The sequence below is a fragment of the Nannobrachium achirus genome (assembly GCF_963921795.1).
Source record: "Nannobrachium achirus genome assembly, chromosome: 1".
In the NCBI taxonomy this organism is placed as follows: Eukaryota; Metazoa; Chordata; class Actinopteri; order Myctophiformes; family Myctophidae; genus Nannobrachium; species Nannobrachium achirus.
The window spans coordinates 63,058,635-63,075,135 of NC_137810.1; positions in this window are offsets into that span (position 1 = coordinate 63,058,635).

Consider the following 16,501-nt stretch of genomic DNA (forward strand, 5'->3'; position numbering starts at 1 on the left):
GCAATATGGATAGTGAAGCATGCATAAACAGAACGTCTCCATAATACAAAACTACAGCTTGAAAAAAAAGAAAGAAATCTGTTAGAAAGAGAAAAACCTCTCTTCACTCAAGCTTAGGCTATGCAAGGGTCCAACCTGCTCACTGGGAACAATTAGGGGTTCAGAGTCTTGCTCAAAGAAACTTCGACACTAACTCTGAGGGATCCCGGGATCGAACTGGGAACATTTCAGTTCCCAAGCTGCCTCTCTACCCACTGAGCCACTGCTGCCCCATCAAGCATACTGTAAACAGCATAAGGACTGGACAGCACTGAGACATCTCTGAAAGCGACCTGCTGAAAAAACGCTACTGTACAGTATCAGTGCCAAAAAAACACGGGCAGCGGTCTGGACATATCGATACTGTAGCTGTTATGAGTACATTATGGCTGACCAGTGGGTTGCTGCACAGTGGAGTAGATGACGTCGCCTGCAGAACTCTGGTCTAGAAAACAAAGAAAATGTGACCGTTACCACAATGTCAACTGTTTCAGCTCAGTTTGTACTGTCAGGAATCATGCATACATTGAATCATGCATGTGTGAATGTGCGTGTGCGTGCATGCATGTGCATGATTTATGTGTGTTGTAGGGTGACTCTACCTCTCTTCTTCCTGCGTGGAGCAGCAGCCGGCTTCACTCTCACATCAGAATACACCACATCTCCACTCTGTGTGCCTGCTCCAGAGCCTGCAACACACGCACACGCACGCACACACACACACACACACACACACACACACACACACACACACACACACACACACACACACACACACACACACACAGATACATGTCTGTAACCACGCACAGCACTTAAATTGCTAAGGTGACATAGACGGAAGAGACCATTCTACATGAGCAGGAAACATGAGTTGTGGTTTTGAGGTGAGACACAACAAACTTCCGATAAACTTATTGAGCTTAAGTGTGCAGACTGAGAGTCTATGTCCTTCTACACAACAAACTTCCCCCTGCCTCAGTCCTCAGTGTTAAGCCCACCATGTTCACTGCTGATACAGAGGACAATACAAATGATAATAATAATTTGCCCTCTTAAGTTTTTCTTATTTTTTTCCTGAATATTCCATTAGTATTTATGTGATCACTTCAATAAAAAAAAGAGTGAGTTTGACTGTTGGAAGCAGTTCTAAAAAAAATGTGTTTACAAATGTGTAGTTATAGCGGGGACAGTATCTGAAATTGAATTGCACCTCTCATACCAAATCTCTTGTAGGCTACAACTGTAATATCAACACATTCCCCTTGCCAAGACAGCAGTGATGTAAAGTAAACTAAGCACATTTACTTAAGTAGTGTACTTAAGTACAATGTTTAGGTATTTGTACTTTACTTGAGGATTATACCGGTATTAGCGGACCCTTCCGTATTCCTGGAGGTTCCTGGGAAGAGTGTTGGTAATACCAATAAAGTCAATAATTGTCTCCTTAAAGAGTCATGAAACCCAAAATCACTTTTTCTATAAATATATATTATATCAATGAGTCACTTGTGATAGGGAGCAATGATATGGTTCAATTTGCCCTTGTGGATTCAGAGCTTTCTGCTGTCTGTAGGTATTTCTGTGTTCTTCCAGTTTCTGTCTAGAAAATAAATATTTGGTGACACTCATTAGATATTTGCTCTTGGCGTACCATTATTTGGGCGTGAGGTGGCTTTAATATCTAATTAATATTAACGTTTGTTTTATATATGGCAGATAACCACTCCTACATTTTAGAAACCACTCCTATATTTTAGATTTCTTTTCATATTCTGAATGCTGATAAAACAAATAAAGAGGCGGGGTTTCTCGCTCCTTTAACCGGTCGCAGCCCTCATCAAGTCCCCTTTCACTCACCCTGCAAAGAGTTTGAGGCCTGGTCTATAAACCATCACCCTGAAATCAGTTTGACACTCCTGACCAATAAGCCATCAACACACAGTTTATAGCTGTGCACATTATGACTGACCTGTATTCATGTTCACACCTGAGTAGATGACCTGCCCTTCAGGACTCTCATCTGGAAAACAAAAATAAAAAAATAAACATTGATAATAATAATAACTAGAAAAGCAGTTCCTGCAGAAACTGCGTGGGCTCGCTGAAAACACGCACAAAGTATGTACAGTAGAAAACGTATACATCAGACTTTCGAATCAGCTCAAGCCCAAGCAGTAATATACATGGTAAGACAGAATACATTTCCCAGTGGATTCCTCACTGCGTCTGTCTTTTTATAACTGCGTTAAGCTGAACAAGTTGCAGTTTGGACATTATTTCTAGCACAACGGATGCGGAAGTAGTAGGATGCCAAAAGAAGTGGCTGAATAAATAAAGAATACATTTAAAGTGAGGAGCGACCCCATAATAACATACTGGTCTCACTCTCGAGCCCATGTGATGTTGTTATTCAGGTCGCACTTGTTGGTGGTGATGTCACCAAGAACGCTGCTCCTCATTAGCTACTGTACTGTTGGTCATTTTTTTAGGAGAACTAGAAAGATGCAATTTCCCAGAATTGCATCTTCAATTGCATCTTCAATAATAATAACTAGTTATTATTATTAACTTTAGTAACAAGTGTGGTTTGCAGTGACGCAAGTCACAAGGAAGCCGCTGAGAAATGAATTTATATTTATATTATATTCAAAAGGTTTTCAAAACACAGGTTCACTTAAACAACAGAGAAGAAAACAATGATGGTGATTACAGTGTGTAGAGTGACTCTACCTCTCTTCTCCCTGTGTGGAGCAGCAGCCTGCTTCACACGCACATCAGCATACACCACATCTTCACTATGTCTGGCACAGCCTGCGGCGTGCACGCACGCACGCACACACACACACACACACACACACACACACAATATTATGAATCATAATAAATGTATATCTTTAGACTGACTTTAGATAAATGCTAGAAGGGTTACTGAAGCAATGGAAATAGTAAAGCTATCATGTCAACAGGCGGTACAAATCGTTGTTTAATTTAGTTTTGTATACCTCTGCATTTCCTCCACAGACACAGACCCAGGATCAGCAGAACGATAGAGACTCCGGACAACATCAGAGGGTAGAAATATGGTGGCAGGTCCTTGTCCTTGTCCTTGATGGCTGCCTTGGCTGGACAGAGGGACAGACAGACAGACAGACAGACAGACAGACAGACAGACAGACAGACAGACAGACAGACAGACAGACAGACATTAATTAGGGGCTGTCCACAGCCCCTGTAAGATCGAGAGAGTGGACAGATTACTGTATTCTAACTCACCTTACCATTTTAGCTACAACTGCCTAGACCTCTTGGGAAGATATGGCTTTAGCTTGCATTGACTGGTCAGCTGTCATATCAGCCCTAGGGTTAATACAACAGCTGACAGATTAGCACACCATCTCAGGCCGTGGTGGACAACTAGCGTAATAAATCATATTGATTTTGATCATTAAAATGAATAAGCAAAAACAAACCAGTTCACATGAACGATATTGATGTAAAATAAGATATCGGAACGGCTACAGGTGTAGCAAAGTGATTCACATCTCCCCCGGACCAAAGAGATGTTTCTTCGGTCTAGTGGTTAAGATGTTGGACTTTCACAAAGGGGACCTGGGTTCCCATCACGGGCTTTACACATACTGTATATTATATGTGCACAAAATTACAATTAAAATACTTTTTCATGTGAGCCCCTCTGCACTACGGCCACAAGCTATTGTGTCCGTAGTAGGTGATGCCTTGACGGCCGTGGCTTTTGATCGGCTGAGCCACAGTTACTGGGGGCTTTACCCAGGCTTTTCTTTCTTGAATGAAATGCCTGGGTTCCCGAGGCTAGGCCTTAGATAAAGAGTGTTTGTGATAAGATGATCTCACCTCTCACATCCATGCTGCTCTCTAGTGACTCTCCAAGGCCAGAGATGGTGCACTTGTAGAATCCTTCATCAGACTTGGAAACACTGTGGATGGTCATCTGTCCTGTAGACTCACTGCTGATGAGGGATCCATCTTTATAGAAATCAGCTGGACGGTCAGAGGATGGTTTAGCAGTCGTCTTGTTTCTGGACAAGCAGTGCAGAGTGACATCACTTCCTTCCATCACAGGAAGTACAGGCATCCCCAGGATCACATCTCCACCTGAACAATGATAAATAACATCATAATAGAAAAACATTTATTACATCAGTCTGAACCGCATCATCCCAACATGATGCAGGTTTGATCAGGAAAGACCCTTTAAAGGAGCACTACACCCATTTTCAACCTTATATGTCACAGTGTTTTTGAGAATCAGTAAGATTGAGAACAGGAGCGTTTTTGGGCACAAGGTGGAGCAGACGGTGCCTCCTTCGGGGAACTAGGAATAATTTGACTGAGGTTAGGATTAGGATTAGGGTTAGGTTTAGGCATAGTTTTACTGAGGTTAGGGTTAGGATTAGGTTTAGGCATAGTTTTACTGAGGTTAGGGTTAGGGTTATGTTTAGGCATAGTAGCATTCACCAGGTTAGCATTCACCAGCGTGGGACTAATGCAGTCAAATGCTCTACCACTGAGACATGAGCTTCTTCCAGGGACTGCCCATAAGGTGAATTAAAACAAGCGCTCCTTTCTCAATCTTACTGGTTTTTCAAATAAACTGTAACACACACACACACACACACACACACACACACACACACACACACACACACACACACACACACACACACACACACACACACACACACACACACACACACACTTTTTTGATGCAAAGATTATTTCTATTTCAGTATCCTAACTTTCCAGAAATATAAAGGCTGTAGTTTCTACTAGGAATCACCATCGATGAAGGCAGGTGAATTGATGATGTACTGTACGTACCAGTTACAGTGAGTTTAACAGAGTCACTCCTTCCCTCTGAAGACTCACACCAGTAATCACCAGTATTAAGTGAAGGTTGCAGGTCTTCGACAAAACAGCCTGTGTTGTTCATCTCCCCCCAGCGCCCACCATCAGGACCACACTCTGATGTCTTGTTTCTGATGTTGGTTCTCTTCACTCTCCAGCCTGTAGAGTCACAGCTCAGAAAGACAGACTCTCCTTCCAAGAATTGAGATCTGTCTGGACTGAATGTGAGAGAGGCTTTGTGCCAGAGAGGAAGAAGAAAGGTGATTTAATGTAGGCTACTGTACGTTCAAATTAAAACTGTATTTATTGTTGCAATTATGTGATGTTTGTGTATTATTATCGTCAGATCGACAAAGAGACTTACCTCTCATAACATCACCACTGCTTGGAACTTCTGCTGAGACAATCACCATGGAAATGACCACTGGTGGGGGGGAGGGGAGAGAGAGAGAGAGAGAGAGAGAGAGAGAGAGAGAGAGAGAGATAGAGAGAGAGAGAGAGAGAGAGAGAGAGAGAGAGAGAGAGGTCTGATTCAGGCTGGATTTGGCTGCCATTGTAAATCCGGCCAATTGAGCAAGACACTGAAGCTAGTGTGGGGCCTTAAGGGGAGCAAATGCTAATTTCGTGCAAATTTGTCTTAAAGCTCCAAACTTTGCACAGATGTAGCCCAGGCATGCTCTAATGATTTAGCTAGGGCGCCCGAGTCGGCGACCTTCGGGGTCGCCACAGCGGCCAAATCAAGTTGGGCTCCCATCGACTTTCTATACAGGAGGAAAATACCCAGAAAAACATTTTTGTTCTGGGTATTTAAGTAGGATGTGAGTGGTCTAACTAGGGGGTTGTCATGATGCTGAATCCATTGCACACATTTGTTTTGCACAAAAAACATTCCCTGGGCTACAAATGGCCCTTGAAAACGTTGGTTTAGTGATGAAAAATGATGACTCATCACTTTTCATCACTAATCACAGTTTTGTGGGCCCCACACTAAGCCCCATACTGCTCCTGATGAGCAGGTTGGTGCCTTTCATGGTTTCCTCTGCTGTCTGTGTGAATGTATAGAAATGTACTTTATAAAGCAATGGGAAAAGAATAGATTATAGAATAAAGCCCTATCTTACTGTAGGTGTAATCCCTGCCAAACTATACCAGGGGGCAAGGTGGGCTAGACTATTTGTATAGTCTAGTATATAGTTTTATAGTTTTTGAGCTGTGGTAAACCGCTCCATAGAGTGGCTGGGTGTGTGTCTGTAGCCTTTTTCCGCAGCGTTTTGCCATAGCAAAACGTGTGTGTGTAGCATAGCCTGTACATCCTAGACTCAAATCCTAGTCTGAAGACGTTATGCAAGAACGACCACCGCTCACTTCACATTGGGTGTGATTTTTTTTAGTTGTAATAGTCATAAAATAATAATAATAATAATAAAATAAATAAACTAAGAACCTATTCATACCTATTGTATTCAGGGCTGGTCCAGTTTACCCTCCAGGGTACAACATTATCTATCTATAAATGCGAGAAGTCTCTGCGTGTGTGCGCGCCTGTCTGTCTGTCTGTAATCCGCGTATCTCGAGAACCGTTCGTCCCACCGGCTTCAGATCATTGTTGTGGCTGGATTCCTATAGCTCAAATGTACACATTATTATTGTTTAGACTGATGCTAGGTTCATTGTTAACCTGTGATTCTTTACCGAGGCACTACACTGTCTCTCTGCATTCTTTGTATGTGTTTACCTTTCTTAAAGTCACTCTGGATAAATGCCTACATTGCAAATGGTAAAACTGATGCATTATCAAACATATAATTTTCCGAATGTCTGTCTGAGTGAGTGAGTGTCTGTCTGTCTGTCTGTCTGTCTGTCTGTCACAGCGTTTCTCCTCAGTGGCTGGAGCAATTGATCTGAAATCGCATCACCATTAGCATATGAACACACCTAACATAACTGTGAAGCCCGTTTGTCACTTTCACAAATCGTATGCTGTATATTAGCATTTTTATGGTGTATCTATATCTATTCTGCATCTAGCATGAGGCATATCTATTCTGCATCTAGCATGAGGCAACCTGTTTAACCAGCTGTGTGTGTGTGTGTGTGTGTGTGTGTGTGTGTGTGTGTGTGTGTGCGTGCGTGCGTGCGTGCGTGCGTGGGTGCGTGCGTGCGTGCGTGCAGGCGGGGGGGGGGGGGGGGGGGGGGGGGGGGGGTTGTCTGGCCCTGTTACAGATGTTGTCCAAAAATCATGCAGATCGGTACACAGTATCGCTGTAGCCATTAAACGAAACGGGTATTTCTTACATTGATGCTCCTACATATTATCATGCAAGCACCAGTTAAAGTTACTTTCCATCCCTCATATACTGTGTGCACAGTGCACACCCCATAACCCACACACTGCACATCATTTCAGAGCTCATATCTTTGAACGGGGAAGGGCTAGTTGATATAGTTTCCTTTCTTACAGCTGGTTCAAAATGCTGCTTCTGACTGGCACCGTAGGCAGCATCACATCACCCCCATGGCTTCCCTTCATTGACTCGCATTCAAACAATTTAACTGATTTTAAAATGGCATTTGTTTTTAAAGCCCTAAATGGACTGGCACCATCCCATTTCTTACTTTAGAGTTACTAGAACTGCTGACCAAATGCTTCCAACGCTCCCACGCTCCTGACTGATGCTAAGAGGCGACCGTGGCTTTCTAGGTTGCTGCTCCAAAACTGTGGAACTGTCTACTGTCTAGACATAAAACATTCATATACTGGACTTTATTTATGAAATAGAGGGGCATTTTTGTCTTCAGACACAGAACCTTCTTCAAGCACTTTATTTTAGATTAATAAGAATATTACTAATTACAAATTAAACAAACTACAAGTAGGTCTAGCTGATTATTGATGATGTATACTGATTCTGAAATAATACTGATATACTGATCCAAACCACACCCACAGCCCTGGTTAAATGATGCCACTCGTGCTGCCAGGAAAGATAGGTGCGCAGAACGAAAGTGGAAGAAAAACAAACTCCAAGTGTCGTATGAAATTCTGGAAGAGTCCCTGACCACTTATCAAGCCACAGTTACTGCTACAAGAACTCATTATTACACAAACCTCATCACAAAAAATTGCCATAGACCAAAAGTTCTGTTCGACACAATGAATCTCATTATCACCCCCACTGCAAATGCAAACCTGGGTGTCTCCCACACCACCTGTGAAACCTTCCTACAATTCTTCATTGACAAAGATAGCCGCACCATCAGGTCTAATATTAAAATCACGCCCAGCAATAATACCACCCTGCCCATGCCAATTGCCACCCTATGCCATTTCAGGCAATTTCTTTCCATGGTCTTTTAAATAACACACTGTCCAATTGCCTCCATGTATCATGTGATTCCTTGTTGTTTACATAGTTTTTGCAATTAAGTGTTCCATGTTGTTTTTCTAATGTATTTGAGTAACTGTTTTATCTATTGTCTTTTTTTTCTTCTAGACATAACCTCTAAGTAAAGTGTCAAAACCTTTTTTGTGTGCATACAACACAATGAATACTCATAAAGGTAAATGGAAAATGGACAAATACACATAACATGAAAGTAAGTGTAATAATACAATATAATAAAGTATGTTTGTACTCACAGGCTAGAAGGCAGAGAGATGTTCTCTTCATCCTGTTGCTCACTGACTGACTGACTGACTGACTGACTGACTGACTGACTGACTAACTTTGATCTGGAGCAGGGGTCTAAGGAGGGGGGGGGGTCTGAGACCCCTAGTGGGTTCTCAGAGTTACTACAGGAGTAGTAACACAAATGTTTCTGTGACTAGATTAAAAACTCATTTGTTTTCCCTGGCCTTTAAAATAACACACTGTCCAATTGCCTCCATGTATCATGTGATTCCTTGCTGTTTACATTACGTTTTCCATGTTGTTTTTCTATTGTATTTGAATAACTGTTTTATCTAGGCCTATTGATTTTGTATTTATTTGTGTAACACTGCTTTTTTCTATGCCTGTACAGCACTTTGGTCGACCCTGGTGTTTTTTTAAATGTGCTCTATACATAATATTGACTTGACTTGATTATTACCTATTAGTCCAGTCATTATATGAAAAAACCTCAAACAAATTGCAATAGTAGCAAACTCAACTGATTCTGTATCCTCATTATGTCCTTAGTGAGGGAAAAAAAGTCCCAAGGAATCCCATCGGGGCAAAGTTTTGAAAACGACCTACCTACCTTCAATTACTATACACTACAATATAAAGGAAAAAATGACTGAAAAAAGATCTGCTTTAAGTGGGATGTGAGGGGTCAAACTAGGGGTTTTTAATTATTCTGAATCCATTGCAAGCATTTGTTTTGCATGAAAAACATTCCTTGGGCTAAAAACGGACCCCAAAAGACGGTGAAAATTGATGACTCATCACTAAACCATCGTTTTGAGTGGCCATTTCTTGCCCAAGGAATGTTTTTCGTGCAAAAGAAATGCTTGCAATGGATTCAGAATAATTAAAAACCCCTAGTTTGACCCCTCACATCCCACTTAAAGCAGATTTCTTTTCAGTCATTTTTTCCTTTATATTGTAGTGTATAGTAAGTGAAGGTAGGTAGGTCGTTTTCAAAACTTTGCCCTGGTGGGATTCCTTGGGACTTTTTTTTCCCTCACTAAGGACATATTGAGGATACAAAATCAGTTGAGTTTGCTACTATTGCAATTTGTTTGAGGTTTAGCCTAATTTTGGCCTAAAATGACTGGACTATATGCCAATATATCAAAGAGGAGGAATAGGCTACAGTATGTGCCCACACAACACGGCCACAAGGGGGTGCACGTGGTCCACCTTCCACTTGATTGTTTCAGTGAGTGGAGAACATTTGTTACAGCCTACACATTAATCTGCCCCCTTAGATGGTCATTTGCACATGTATCTGTTTGTTTCCTCTGCATTACTCCTCCGTTATTAAAATAATAAATACATAATATCAATTCAGATTTTTCAGATTCACTTTATTAGTTAGATGCACTAAGAGGTGCAGAGGTGGGTATAGCAGGCCCGGGCTGGAATGATGGTTCAAGTCCGACTGATGATGTGCATTCTCTTTATTTATCAACGTGAAACTAAAAACAAAAACATAACACCATATCAATATAAGCAATAAAAGTCAACACCTGTCCACAATAAACAATAAAAGGCGCATATATCAAAACCACAACCATAACAAAGTACAAGAAAAGGAAAATACAAGCTCAACAATAAAACCCACATTATAAACCACCAAGAAATAATGTTCACCTTGATCCCTTCTCCAGCGAGGTGCTATTCGAGACAAGGCTCTTTGAACACACGCACGCGTTCGGGGAGACCTCCTCTATCACACTGCACTCTCCGAGCAGGAGAGGTGTAAAATCAATTTCTGTTGGCTTTCCAGTGCAGCCACTCGCTCAAAAAGTGAAATTTTCTGAGCATCAGACCTGATGAAGACCTGCTAGGGTCGAAACGTTGTTTCTCCTTAATAAAATTGTCGCTGGAGCTACAAGAACAGTGTGCGGACCTCCCTTCTTCCCATACAAATTTTATTTAAACATTTGAAAACTTGAAATGGGAATTCTGCACAATGAGTAGTCCTACTTATACTTTTGATACTTTAAGTACATTTTAATGCCAATACTTTTGTACTTTTACTCAAGTATATGAATTCTGTGACTTTTACTTGCAACAGAGTATTTTTATATATAGCACTTTTATGGTGAGTTGTTACAGGTATATTTTCATTAATTACATTAATATAGTAGCCTACCATACTTTGCATCTGTCCTGTCAAAATAAACAGATAAACCCCTGCTCTAGCCTATGATAGCTCTTTTATGGGATTACAGTAGAACGAATTGAATTGGAATGGAATTAATTTTGTTAAGTGGCCTTTAATAGCTCGCATTCCACGAATTTCAATCTGAAAGAACCTGGAAAATGTGTTAGGACAATTAGAAGTACACTAGTATAGAGACATACATCATATACTCATCTTTTAAATACATTTGTGTCTTTTAAATATACATTATTTACTGTACTTTTATTTTGAAGGCTGAAGCCTGGCTTATTTCTGCCTTTTCTGCTCTCTTCCGGCGCTTGCGACTGACGTCACAAATATGGCTGAAAACAGCAGACCTACAAGCTCAAAACGCATAGCAAGCGCAACGCTTTGTGGGCTTGTAGATCGGCTGTTTTCGCCACCCAACACAGCCACCGGTGCCCAGTCGTTTTTAGAATACTACAGCTACATGGATTATTAATTCTTATTGAACACAGGAAAATAACACGTTTCTTTAAAGAATATATTTATTATTAAAATAAACTATTTACTATATTAATAATATAGTAATAGTTTATTTTAATATAGTAGACCTAATAATAATTATATAGTAAATAGTTTCTATATTAATAATATAGTGAATAGTTTCTTTTATAAATATCAGCGGTGAGAGACACCCCGGTGGTCAGCAGCGAGGCCCCCGCCGCTGGTCCCGTGGTCAGCGGCGAGACCTCCGCCGCTGACCACGGAGCCGCTGACCGTCACCGGCGAGGCGAGGTGACGGTCATCGGCGAGGCGAGGTGACCATCGGGTCTCCCGGTGGAGGGTCGACGGATCTCCGCACGGTAGCCGTGAGTCAGCCGCCCTGCGGGGGTCTCTCGCCGCCGACCACGAGCGGGAGCGGCCCCGGTGGTCAGCGGCGAGACCCCCGTCGCTGACCACAGAGCCACTGACCCCCGCACCTCTCACGGACCTCAGCTGGAGGTCCGTGAGAGGTGCGGGGGTCAGCGGCTCCGTGGTCGGCGGCGAGAGACCCCCGCAGGGCGGCTACTCACGGCCACCGGGAGACCACCACTCACGGTCAGTCACGGACCTCGCCCCGTGGTCGGCGGTGAGAAACCCCCGCAGGACGGCTGACTCACACTGAGGTCTCACGCAGACCACCGGTCCTCAGGGGGGTACCTCAGTACTGTTATTTATTATTAAAAGTTACTTGGAATTTTCCGCAATATTAATGCAATACTGTTATTTAAAGGCAATAAGAATTAATGCAGTACTGTTAATTATTATTAAAAGTTACTTTGGGGTATGTTGTTAGTCCTTGTTCAATAAAGGTTTGGAGAGGAAAAGCCAATCACAACATCATATTGTGTGCCGTCAGTTGCAACCGCCGGATGTGCAGAGTAGAAATGGCGCGTGATATTGAAACGTAACGGCAATGGCGCAAGCCACGCCCCTGCCTGCTCTTGATCACGCCCATACCTTCCTCTGATTGGGCAGAGTCCGTTGCCATGTGAACTGCCTTGAAAACAAGATGGCGGCCCCCTTTCAACACTTCTTCGGCGTTGCGACAGCCGCAAGGCAGTCTGGGTAAAACAGGGGTTTCCGGTTTGTTATTGTTTTCAGTCGCTCCGTCGCTGGTTTCTGTAGTCATGGTCAAGAGCTGTTGTATTTTTGGATGCTCCAACAACAAAAAGAAAACACCACTTCTCCGATTTTGCCCCCTATCATGGAGAAAATAGTCTACGAACAGATAGCAAGATATCTCGATGAGAATAATCTGATTTACGAGTTCCAATCTGGATTCAGAAAATCTCATTCCACTGACACATGCCTTCTGTATTTGACTGACCAAATCAAACGCGAAGCGGATGACGGCAAATATAGCGGCATGGTCATGATGGACCTCCAGAAGGCATTTGACACCGTAAATCATTCTATTCTGATTGAGAAACTAAAAGCCATCGGTCTTGACAGCGCAGCAGTGAGTTGGATGCAATCTTACCTGGTGGGGAGGGAACAGGTGGTGGAGATTAACGGTACCCTGTCCCCCCCCCTCCCAGTAAGCTGTGGTGTTCCTCAAGGTAGCATACTGGGACCTCTGTTGTTCCTAATATATGTGAACGACATGGCATCTGCTTGTGACTGCAACCTGTTCCTGTTCGCGGATGACTCGGCTCTCCTAGTCTCGGGCAAGGACCACTTGCAGGTTGAAAAGACACTTAACTCTGAACTAAGTAAGATCTGCACATGGCTTAATGTAGGGTGACCATACGTCCTCTTTTGCCCGGACATGTCCTCTTTTAGGGGGCTGTCCGGCCTGTCCGGGGGGGTTTTATAAATTCCTTCAAATGTCCGGGGTTTCGCGCATATCACAGTTAAAGCACGAGCATTTACAATGCACGTTCAATGGTTCGTTTGGAAACACACTGTGAGAGGCGAGTTTCCACCCCTAACCCCGGAACGTGTATTATTCATACTACTCTCTGCCTGCGCTGCGATCCCTCCCTCGCGTGTATCAAAACAGCGGCGCAGTTCGGCCAGTGGAGACGCCCCTCTCGTTCCCCACTGGCCGAACTGCGCCGCTGTTTTGATACACGCCCCTCCCTCAGCCTGTCTCGCTTTCAGATCAGAGGCAGAGCAGCGCGAGCTCGGCAGTCGGCAGCATCGCTCTGCTAACGCAATTAATGCTGTTTCACTGATGAAATGCACACAAAGTGCCAGTGACCAACAATGAGAAGCAGAGCGTTCTGCCAGCAAAGCTGGTACTCTTCTGTGTCTATTTAGGCATTTACAAATAAAAATTATTCTGCTTCAAGCCCATATCAACACTGCAAAGTAGTCTACAAGACAGTCTGTGCGAGGTGAGAGCTCTTCCGCTAACTAAATTGACAGAATCTTTTGTACAACCTTGTAAAGCAGAACGGCGGTTTGGGTTACCTCTCGTTACAAAGCTGAACGTTCATACAGGAGTCAAAAGGCATACTTTATCAGTGGATCTCATTCTCTAGCCTATAGATTTGTAAAGGGTCCAATTGGAACCCCCTCAAAAATGAATACATAACTAATAACATAATTGAGCTGTAAACTAGTACTATAAATTATTTTGGGAAAAAAAGAAAAGAAAAAAGATATATATATGTGTGTGTGTGTGTGTGTGTGTGTGTGTGTGTGTGTGTGTGTGTGTGTGCGCGCGCGTGCGTGCGTGCGTGCGTGTGTGCGCGCGTGCGTGCGTGTGTGTGTCCTCTTTTTGGATTTTCAGAATATGGTCACCCTACTTAATGACAACAAATTATCAATTCATCTGGGAAAAACTGAGTCCATCCTCTTTGGATCAAATCATAACCTCAAAAAAGTCGATAACTTCACAATCAAAGTGGGTGACAAGGTCATAACACGAAAAAACGAAATCTCTTACTTAGGATGTATCCTTGAAGCTAATCTTTCCAGTGAAAAGATGACTTCTAAAGTAATAAATAAAATCAACCAACGGACTCGTTTCCTACAGAGGATCGCCCCAATGGTCAATTTCAACACACTGAAGACCATAGCTGGTGCAATAATCCAGCCCCTCTTTGACTACGGAGTCCACGTATGGTATCGTGACGCCCCACAAGCCCTAAAAACTAAACTCCAAACAGCCCAAAATAAACTAATTAGGGTCCTACTTCACCTTCCCTATCAGACTCACCTCACCGCTACTCACCAGTTAAGAGTGGGGTGGCTCAGAGTAGATGACAGAGTACAGCAACTTGCAATGGGCCTGGTGTACAAGATACACTACATGACTATGATACCCAAGTACCTGTCAAAATACTTTATAAACATTAAGGATGTCCATAATTACAACACCAGAGGCAGCGCCACAGATCACTTTCAACCCAGAGTCAAAACCAACAAAGGGTCAAACTCCTTTTTCTGCTATACCACCAAAATGTGGAAAGCCTTACCGAAGGTCATAAAGGAGTGTGGATCACTAGCATCCTTTAAAATTGCCCTGAAGAATCACTTACAGGCAGCAGCCATTCGCAACTGGTAAAAAACTAACCTAGCCCAACCCTACCCTCCCCTGCCCCTTCTTTGTATATACTGTTTATTTAGACTTACTGTTTTCTTTTTTGTTTTTCTTTACATATCTACTGCATAGTACTGTGTTCTATTTGTCTGTCATTCAATGTTATATGAGATACTTCAATGGTTTCCAGTGGAAATAAGCTTAGTCTTTTCATGGATCTCCTTTTAGTAGACCTTGTACCAGTGAACTGTACCGTCATGAAACTGTACCTTTTCCTATGCAAACTTCTAATAAAGTCTTCAATCAATCAATCAATCAAACCATGTCGGAACAAACACCCCGAGCGACGGCTTTTGTGGCTACAAGCCATAAAAAGGGAAGCTAAAGATGGGAAGTTGTGGGATCCTCCATCCCCACATTTCTACGTGTGTGGAGAACATTTCATAACAGGTAACGTTAACGTCAACATTAGCTAAGACATGATAATCAACAAGAAGCAACGTTGTGGTCATAAACAGCCAAGTGTTTGTTAGCTAACGTTATCTCCCATTATGTAAACAGCAAGTGCAGCTAGCTAACGTTAGCCGGTCTGATAGCTGATTCTCAACTCAACTACCCTCCTGATCAATCTGGGAGAAGCATCGCCACAATAATACATGTGCCATAAACCAGTGGTTCTCAAACTTTTTCATGCCAAGGACCCCCAAATTGGCACTTATCAGCCCGCAGACCCCCATTTGAAAAGATACACCAGGGACCCCCATAAGAGAAGAATTGTACAGCTATAGCAATGACTCTCAACCATTTTAATCTCTAGGACCCCCAGTTTTACATACATAAGGATACGGACCCCCCCATGTAATGGCATTTCTATCTCTGGGGCACACATTTATATTGTAAAATAAATCTATGTTAATTTAAATGGGACCAAATGGACCCTAACGGGTCCATTTGGTCCCATTTGTACACTCTAAGAGTTACAGACCCATCAACTTGGTTCCTAATTATCCATTTAGCTGGGGACCCCCTGGAACTCCCTCAAGTACGCCCGGGGGTCCCCGGACCCCACTTTGAGAACCGTGGCCATAAACTAGCAAGGGTGTTTTTATAACTCAGGCATACCAGCTTTAGACCGGCTGACTGGGACATGTATTGTCTTGGACTAGGGCTAAGTTTGATACCATCATCATTTTGCAAATGTTATATTTGCTAACACTCACTTTGACGTCAATCTCATTTAATCATCATGCTCATTAGGCTGTATGATTAACTTGTGTTTTGTTGGGGAGCAGGGTGGTGTCTGGAAGCTGTGCAGAACCATCTCTATACAGGGTAAGTAATGTCACTCTAATCTCAAATTATATCATGGATCAAGGTAAGTAAATTGAAGGAACAAGGTAAGTTTTATTATATTGTTTGGTCCAGTAAGGTAAGATCTATTCTTCTTTATTTTGCAAATAAATATAAAAATGGACGAGTCTGTTGAACTGATCATCCCTGTGGTAGGCTAAGTTGAGGTCTAATCACTATGTACCACAGAAGAAAAGTAAGTAATCTTTACTTTTAAAAGCCAACATTGGGGCTACATATAGGCTTCGATGCCACCCCGTAGCTGTCGTGGGTTTGAGTCCCGTCCCCAACGACCTTTGCTGCATGTCTCTCCCCTTCTCTCTATCCCTGTTTCCTGTCACTCTCTCACTAAAATCTGTCAATAAAGGCAAAAGGTCAGAAAAAAGGCCA